Source organism: Rhagoletis zephyria, unplaced genomic scaffold (genome assembly GCF_001687245.7).
Source record: "Rhagoletis zephyria isolate East Lansing unplaced genomic scaffold, Rhagoletis_zephyria_1.1 Rzeph_scaffold_05869, whole genome shotgun sequence".
Lineage (NCBI taxonomy): Eukaryota > Metazoa > Arthropoda > Insecta > Diptera > Tephritidae > Rhagoletis > Rhagoletis zephyria.
The window spans coordinates 1-9,034 of NW_016162952.1; positions in this window are offsets into that span (position 1 = coordinate 1).

Below are 9,034 nucleotides of genomic sequence, written 5' to 3' on the forward strand. Positions count from 1 at the left end.
TACAACATCGTCAAGTTTAAAAATACAACCGAAGGCATTGCGTTATTATTACCCAAATTGAGAACCAGTTCGACCACCTTTTGAACTAGTAGCTCTGCACTAGCACCGAACTAGTTCAATTTAATGCTAGGTATGAGCAAGCATCATTACTCAAAACATATATGAGTTCCGGCCGTTTGCCTTAAACAGACTCTTTTTCAATAAGCATTAAAAAATTAATTCAATTTCAATTGTCGTTGGGGAAAGATTTATTGAAAATCGCAGCGATGTTGAAAACTAAATCAATCAAATGATGATATAAAAAATATATGTATATGAAAAGAGTTTGCTAAGTAAGTGCAAGTGCACTCAAAAGATTCAGTAAATAAAATACCATAGTTGTGAAAAATGCATTAATTAATGTTAATGTAAAAAATTAATGCAATAATTTTTGAAATTTAATGCAAATAAAAATTTTAATGCATTATGCTAATGAAAAAATTTTAATGCATTAAACCATTAAATTAATAATAACTAATATTTATTATGTTATCTATTATGTTTATTTGTAGAAAAATTCTTCGCAACATTGTTCGTTGTTTTATGAAAATGAAAGCAATGTGCATGCAACCCAGTGTAGCTTTTGTAGATTTTTATGTTGATTGTTGATGCATACCTACGGTGACCATAAATATGGATTCAAAATGAAGGACAATTTTTCAAAAATATGCCTACATATATTAACGTAGTATAAAAATATCAAAAGAGTATTTATGATTCTAATTTATTCATACATTTTAAACTTTAAAAATTAATCACGTTTTTTCATCGATATAAATCTTTTTTTACATGAATATTTATAAAAGTATAGTAAAACATATTATAATTACAATAGCTTACACGAAAAGTGAAAATCTTTAAAATATTATTTTATAGGCAAATTTTGAGTCGTTCAAAACGAAAACAATACAATTTTTTTTTTGTTTTTTTGGTACTTTTCGCAGTTATTTGTCAAAAATCGACGTCATGAATCGACGTAGACGACGGTTTACAAAGTGCCCTTTTCAAAAATATATAATTTGTGCAGATTGCGCTCCGTAGCATCTACATTTCTAATCCGATTTTCATTATCTTTGGCTCAAAATTTATTGTAGTGATATATCTTCTTTATCGAATTTTTAAAATAATGAAAAAAAATATTCAAATGAAACTGCGTATTTGATTGAAAATCTAACTTTTTTCGACTTTGACGACAAAATGCAAATGGTAATGATAATTTTCATTGAAGTCGCCACAAGTTATATATTTTGGTAAGAGGCACATCCATACCCTTCGAGCTGTAAGTCGCTTACGTTGATTGGGAGATTTTTTCATGAGATATTGAAGAAAAGCTACGAAAAGTACCAAAAATCACTTTTTTGAAAAAATCCATCCATTGCCCGATAATTTTAAAATAATGAATAAAATGCGGGACAAATGCAGGACACTTGGGAAAAATCAGTACATTTTCAGGTTTTTCAGATTTGAAAAACTACGCAGGACCGACCTTTGAAAAACAGTACGGTCCTGCAAAAAACAGAACGGATGGTCACCGTATGCATACCGATTATTATGGGCCAAAAACGGACAGATAGCCAATTTAGCAGCACATGTACACGACTGAAGACCTATTCTGATCTAAATGAATCACTGAACCGTTTTTTAGTTCCATTTGACAATGTGTTTTTTTTTACCTATTTGACGACAAATGCAATTGAATTTGACAAAGTGAAAACCGGCCTTAACTTCCGCCACCTTCACAATCATCTTTTTTGGCCTCAAAACTCAAATAAATCGTTAGCATTATTTCATCGGAATTAATGCATTAATTTTTTACATCAACATTAAAATGCTTTGCATTAAAAAATTTATGAATTTTTCAGAACTCTGTAAAATGCATGCATTGATTCTATGTGTGTTCCGTCTGTTGCTTCTGTTCTATTGCTGGAGTAGTCAGGGAATGAATTGAGGATTCCAAAATGCATCAATGAAAAATATCAGTCTCGTCTATTTGCAAACTATAACTGGAGGCCACCAATATCCAATGGCCAATATCTTTACATATATACATATTCCACCACGGATGAATGCCAATATTTAACATTTTTATCTAGTAAATAGTTAAGGCCGCAGTAGCCGAGTGGTTAGAGGTGCGTACTACGACTGGGTACGTCCAAGGCTTGATCTCTGATTCGTACGATATCCAAAAAAGTTTATTCTAATGTGATCGCTCTGCGGCGGGCAATGGCCAATTTTCGAGCGTATTTTTTCCATGAAAAAGCTTTTCATAAAATCAGTTGCCGTTCGAAGGTGACGTACAATCGTATTTCCCTCCATTTATTTGTTTATTTAGTCTAACATAACAACCACAGGTTATATTGCAGTGTTAGATACTAAGGATATTACAATATTTGTAACATAACGATATTAAAATGTATTAAATTTTAACTTAACATCTAAAATTTATAAAATTATTCATAAACTGTAAAATTGAAAGAAAAATACAAAAACTTAGCAAATAGAGTGGACGCGACTTACGCAAGTTAAATAGTTAAAAAGTTTTCTTTCCAAAGGCAAACCGTATACACGGTCAAAAATTTGGGTTTAATTTTTAAACCGCGCTGGGACTACTGCCTTTTTTAAACTTTTATAGTCTACTTTTTAAACCAGTCAATAGTTTTACGCAATTTTTAATATATTCTGGTTTAAATTTTAGCCCAAAAAGTTCGTGGTTTAAAAATCAAACCAAAATGTTTTAATTCTAGTTTCTAGGTTTCAAATATAGAAACTTTGGTTTAAAATCTAAACCGAAATAGAATATGTTTGCACAGCGAATTGTGGTGTTGATTCAAACTCAACATATGAAAGCACATTTACATGCGTGGCTGTAGCTGAGTGTGCAAAGATGCTTGATACAATTGGTTGCTACCAAGGCTGTCCGGGTTCAATCCCAACCAGACGGAGCATGAAATTTAAGATTGTTTTTTTTTTATTCTTAATTATGAAAATGTTTGGGTTTAACATTTAAACCGAATTGTTTAAATTCTAAACCCAACATATGTGCTCTCTTTTTTATAAACTTGGAAGGTTTGTATTTGAAACTGAATTTAGTTTGGTCATATATGTAGTCCAAAAAGTTTAAAATTAAAACCGAAATTTTTAACCGTGTAGGCGAAAAACTGACACTTATACGTACATGACAGACTTGAATTTCATGTACAAGCTCTGGTGTAATCGTGACAATTGAGTAAGTAATTTGAAGACGATTCTTGTGATGCGGGTGGTCTTCTGACAATAAGATTTTCTGAAGCATTGTAAGCCACTTGAGCTTCAGCATATCGGCGTGTTTTATATTGCATTGGCCCACCCCATTGTTACTTGCCTACTTGTGAACGAGGTCTAAATCACTATTGAGGTTCTTTATGCATAGGGTTAATGATGGAAGTGGGCAGTACCAATACGATGGAACATCATCAGCGTACATTTGAATTTTATTGTGATTTTAACACCTTAGGCAGATCGTTGATCTACAATACAAACAGTAAGGCACCGAGAATCGAGCCTTGAGTAACTCCTTTAGATGTGGAAAGACAGCTTGACATTTATGTGACAAAATCGTAGCACACACAAAAAATGGCTAAAGAAACTCGTTCAAACGCTTAACAAAAGTTGTTACTTTGCATTGATGTATTTCCGAACAAGTGAAAAGTTTTCTGAGATAGGACGTTGGCAAAAATGCATTCGCAGGTGGCGAGAGCTAATGAAAATGTTTTGTTTTTAGATATTATACTGACCAGGAATTGAGCCTTTGTCCTACCGTGTGGTAGTAAGCGCCTGTAACCGCCGCTTGGTTGCGGCTGCAGCTAAATTTCAAAATTTCTATTATATTTCAAAGTTGAGTTCTTCATGTCAAACGAATTGCATAAAATGCATCAATCATATGGTCCACCGAACGGGATCAATCCAATTGATATGCGGAAGTAATATTTTATTGGCAATCCACACTAATCGTCAATACAAATGCTGAAAATTTTAATTTTGCTAGCGTCATACAAAAAATGCACAATACAGATGATTGAATTAATTAAGGTAATCAGCCAGACAAACAATATAAAATCACATCAATAGAAATTACAAAAAATCTCCCGCTAAAAAAAAAATGTAAACAGTCAATGATAAAAATTACGAAATTGTTAAAAAAAAAACGTTACAACAAACATTGATTGATGCGAACATACATACATACATATGTAAATACCGGTGAACTTCTTTGCCATAATAAAGGATACTTAAAACATTTAGATCGATACCAATTAATGGCAAACCCACATTTTATGCGACACACCTAACTTAAATAAGGTTTAAAAACCCGCGATATCTGAAGGGAGACCGCAAAAAAAAAAAAATTTCCACAAAGTGACGCTTGCTCCACACATGCGTACGCTTATCTTCCAGTCACCGTCCGCTGCACAACTGGAGTATGGCGCAAACATCAAAATACGCCAAACCAAATAAATCTACTAACGATTTGGGCAGCCGTTTTTACGTAGTATGTATTCAAAACCAGCTACTTGTTCCATTGTGGACAAAAGATTGTTTTCATTTGCTTATTTGGTTGAATTCACTGGCATTTTTCCCTACTAGATACGCTTCGAGCTGTTCACCATTTGTATGTACATACATATGCATTTATGTACATATGTATGCGCATATTTATGAAAAGGGGAGCAACTACTAACGCCAAATGTATTGATAAAACTTGCAAAATATTCGCTAAAACCTAATAAAAATACCAAATTAGCAAGCAAAGCGTGGGCGTGCGTACTGACAGACGTGCGTTATTGTGGCGAAGGTTTGTAAGTATGTATGTGCAAATATAGATGTATATATGTCTGTATATGGACATGGCTTGGAACAAAAATATGCTTCACAGATTTACGCCATAATCGACACCAGCTGAACCTTTGTACTGCACTGCCAAACACTGCTGCAAAGGATTTGACTGTGGTTATAGCGTCGTTTTTATATGTACTACACGAAGCCGCCAAAACTTTGTCAGGTATTATCGACTTAATAAACAAGATTTACCACACACCACCACACACCATGTTGCGGCAACACGGTATTAAGCCAATGTTATTGTATTTAACTGACAAGAAGAAGCAGAAGCAGAAGCACTTGCAACTTGCCACATGAACTTCAAAACTGTTCAAGGTCGTTACGCCCCCAATAAGCAAAGTCAAGGTCCCAAAGAGAAACCTAACTAAATGGGAACATATATATGTATGTATGTATGTATGTCCAATAAAATAAAAGTTTGAATTTTCATAACGCAAAAGTTTTCCAAATATGGTCTACAAAAATTGCTTAATCGCGAGCCGATTTGATGCTTTAAAAATAAATGAGCGCCGTAAGGAAATGAAAATTAAGTAGCCAGCGTCGCGTCTGTAGCAACAATTAAATCAAATTGATCAAAGAATTTTGAAAATGTCTGCATATGCATGCGTCATACACACATACATACATATGTACATATCGTCACCTGAAATGCAAAAAGTCGTAACTAACAAAAAATTCAAATTTCAGTTTTTGATTGATATGATGGATTTCATCGAATTACACAACTCCCACATCATTTAATTTAAAAAAAAAAAATCTAAATTTTTAGCCACAACTTTTTCCATTTCAGTTACAATGTTGTTACGCCTTTTTGCATTTCATTTGGACAATAAATTTATTCAGTATAGCAATTTTCAACTGTTTGATTTAGGATGGGGACAATGCCTATGAGAAAAGAAATACATATATGTACATATGTTTGTATACACACATTCATATATACATATGTATGTATGCATATATGTAACACAAACAATTGAAAGTTAATTCAACAACGAGAATCATCAATACGATCGGGTTATCAACCAGTAAGCCAATGTAGGCAAATTTCCCTGTCGAGCAGTTTGCTGAGTTGGTCAAGTGCAATCAATCGCCAGTCCCTTTTTTTGATGTAATCAAATTCATTTAAAATTCAATTCACATCATTGAATGAAATTAAAATTAAAATATAACATCATTTCAGCTACAAGTTTAAAATGCAAAAGGCATACATACTCGGTACATATGTACATATGTATGTACATTAGACTGCATCACCAAAAAAAGTTGCGGTTTTTCCGCCGGGATTACAAAATGTATTATATTTGAAGACGTCCACCAAAATATTTCGGATAAATATTACGATTTACGTGAGCTGGACCGATTTGAAAATACCTCCAAAAATGTATTTTTTTTTGTGAATAAAAATAGTTTCATAGAGATTTTTTTGAAGAAAATCCCCTCAGATGACAAAACAGATTAAGCTTAAAAAAATCTGCATCAAAATATTTAAACATCTTTTCAACGGAATCGTAATAATGCAATTTTTGATGCTGTTTTTTTTTACTTTTTTCAAAGATAGATTTACCAAAAACTTGAATAACTGGTCCAAAACTATTCTGATTTAGACTTATGGGGTCTCGGTAGAAAGATATTTTCCCACTCTTTTTATTTCTGTCCAAAAAAAGTTATTCATGTCCCAATTTTTTTTTTCAAATACCAACACATCTTAATTCTACTCGGAATGACGCCCGTTCTTTCTACCTTTTTTCTTTCATCCTTTGAATGAGTTTATTAGCAAAGAAATAAAAAGGGTGAGAAAATACCTTTCCAATGATACCTCAATAGTCTAAATCGGAATAGTTTAGGTTCAGTTATTGAAGTTTTTCTTATACCAATCTTTGAAAAAATTAAAAAACAGCATCAAAAATCTCATTATTACGATTCCGTTGATATTTTTTTTTTTAATTTTTTTAATATTTCTATGCAAATTTTTTAAGCTTAAACCGTTTTGTCATTTGAGGCGAGTTTTTTTAAAAAAATCTTTAAGAAACTACTTTTATTCATAAAAAACTCCATTTTTGGAGATATTTTCAAATCGGTCCAGCTCACGTAAATCTTAATATTTTTGCCAAATATTTTGGTGGACGTCTTAAAATATAATAGATTTTATAATTCCAATGGAAACGCAGTAGTGATTTTTTTTTTTTTTNTATGTATGCATATATGTATGTATTTACTCACATATGCATGTAGATAGTATGAACATATGTATGTATGTATGTATATATGTACATACAGTTGTCCACGAAATAATAGGAGTGCGATGTTTTGACCAGTTTTGACTATTTTTCTTTTTGTTTGTTTAGTGTTTATTACTTTTTTACAAAAGCCTACATCAATCACCATATAAACTAACATTTCAAACTTTGTACAAAAATTATAAAAATTTTACAAAGTTTCACCAAAATTTCAAACTTTTTAATCAGAATCTTATAATCCCCAATAAATTGTATTTTTCAAGTATTCTTTTGTTATTTTCTATATATCTAAATATTGTTTATAGTTTAATCAAAACCATTTAAATCAAAGCTTTAAACTTTTTATAAAATTTTGGAAAATAAAAAAAAATTTCATCACAATTTCGAGTTTTTAGTCTGAAGTTCTAAATAACTTTTTGGGTATGCAGTTTTATAGCCCATAAATTTTAATCTAATGAAATGCAAGTTTTAAGCGGCTAAAAAATTACGTTGATTTTTAATATATTTTTTTTTACGGCTTTTGCGGGTTTTCTATACCAACAACATTTTATAACCAGTAATTAAAGAAAAAAAAAAGATTATTTAAAAAAAGTAAGATGGGCATCCGCATCACCTAACCGGTTAATTTTTTGTGAAGTCATTTCTTTCCTTTTGAGTAATCTTTGAAATCTATATGAACCATATCGGACCATAAATACGGGTTTTTCAAATACATATGTATTAGAGCTGCAAAACAATCGGAGCACTATCGATAGTATCGATGTTGTAATATTTTTTTGTAAACATCGATGTTTTTTTACTATCGATGTTTTTAGAAGATATGCTATCGTTAGAAAGGTTATCCGCTGCTGATTTGGGGCACGCAAGGAATATAAAAATTAAAGCGTAATAAACTCATAATCTTTAACAGTTTAACTGAATGTTAACGCAAAAGCGTGCCGATAAGTGTTTATGGAAGTTATTACTCATACAAATAATTTTGTCAGTGCCATTCGATCTCTAATCTACAAGTCAAATTAAATTTTAAATTATTTAATGGATACTTAAAAAAAGAATAAATGTAGTTTGTTAAAAAATAATGTTTGTTAATTGATCAGGATTTTAACTTTAAACAAAAAGTTATAATTGCCAACAAAACACGATAGTATCGATACTATCGACGTTTTCATTGGTAAAAACATCGAAAAATCGATAGATTCAAACATCGATGTTTTTGCAGCACTAATATGTAGTAGTAAGTATGAACCATAAACATGGGTTTTTCAAATATCATGAATCGATAACAAAATCGATAAAAATATCGATTAAATCGATAAGTTCCGAAAATATCGATAGCAAAATCGATAAAAATATCGACAACAAAATCGACAGCAAAATCGATTAAATATTACATATATCGATAAGTTCCGAGAATCCCGAAAATCATACATTCAAGAAGCACTTGTTTCCGTCTCAACCAATTCCATGTGCAATTTCCGTTGAATTCGCCAATTTACTCCCAACCAACTAACCGCCGCTAAAGAAATTTCACTTGAAAAAAATAAATAAAAAATATATACAAACACAACACATGCTGCAACTGAGAAAATCCTCCTCCATTTCATTTCAGCCTACCTAAGCAACTTTATATCACTTCATTGTCGCCAAAAGCACGCGAAAATGCTATTGACCCAAGTATGTTAGCAACATATGCGCATACATACATACATACATACATATGTAAGAATGGGCTTATTATTATTGCCTGCAAATAGGCAACACAGTTTTTTTTGTGTTTTTTTGGAGCTCAAAGCTCCTCACTGGAATTTGAGGCGGCAGTGTACCAAAGCTCTGCCTCGATTCGACATCCCATTTTGCGGCTTAACGTTTTTTTTTTT